The sequence below is a fragment of the Sinocyclocheilus grahami genome, unplaced genomic scaffold (assembly GCF_001515645.1).
Source record: "Sinocyclocheilus grahami isolate Dianchi unplaced genomic scaffold, SAMN03320097.WGS_v1.1 scaffold20004.1, whole genome shotgun sequence".
Classification (NCBI taxonomy): Eukaryota; Metazoa; Chordata; class Actinopteri; order Cypriniformes; family Cyprinidae; genus Sinocyclocheilus; species Sinocyclocheilus grahami.
The window spans coordinates 1-800 of record NW_015517840.1 but is presented as its reverse complement, the minus strand read 5'-3'; the positions used below and the strand labels follow the sequence as shown (position 1 = coordinate 800).

Here is an 800-nt window from a genome sequence, read left to right as displayed (position 1 = left end):
CACTCATTTTGTGTGCAATTAATGCCTACTTAAATGATTTTATTTGCATTTAATGCAAATGCAGCCTGAGTTTGAATGCCACAACTTCCAGAACTAACACATCGAATGATTTGAATTGAATTACATTTTTTAGTCTTTTCTTATTGAGTAAATTTGGCAAACACTGGTGGACTGTGTGGACTCACCGACGCAGGCTCCGCTGGGCGACAGCTTGAAGCCGGCCGAACACTCGCAGCGGTAGCTGCCGGGGATGTTGATGCAGTTAGCGTTGCGCTGGCACAGGCTGTCGCCGCTGTTGCACTCGTCCATATCTGTGGCGAAGAGACGGTGTAAGTCAAGAAACACGCCAGCGGTCTTCAGTGTGAAGGCAGCTGAGCGCCGGTACCTTCGCAGATGAGCAGGATGTTGTTGTAGCTGAAGCCCATGGGACACTCGCAGCGGAAACTGCCGATCTGGTTGATGCAGACGCCGTTCGCACAGATTCCAGGGATCTCACGGCACTCGTCGATATCTGAGGAGAGCAAACGTGCCGCTCGTATGAAAGCGCTCGCGCAGAGCTTGGTGTTGATGAAGTGAGATGCTCAAGGCGACTCACCGATGGGTTTTCCGGTGTGAATATCGATGATGAACCCGGGAGCCTGATTTCCACACAACAGCTGGTACTCAGCTGCAGGAGACACAGAAACACCAATCAGTGTGGAAACAAGAAACAAGACCGCCTCAAATATTCATATGTATATATGTATTTTTTATATAGAGAGTTTTTTGTGCAATGCAATGCATTTTATTTTACTTTATTT

General features: G+C 47.8%; 1 long non-coding RNA gene across 1 annotated transcript; it reads right to left on the bottom strand.

Moving 5' to 3' along the window:
- Nucleotides 1-198: 198 nt before the first annotated feature.
- LOC107579762 (uncharacterized) lies at nt 199-785 on the bottom strand. Its single transcript, XR_001608528.1, has 3 exons — nt 596-785; nt 386-511; nt 199-311 (listed from the first exon to the last, which is right to left on the bottom strand). It is a non-coding gene; the product is annotated as an uncharacterized lncRNA (long non-coding RNA).
- Nucleotides 786-800: the final 15 nt, after the last annotated feature.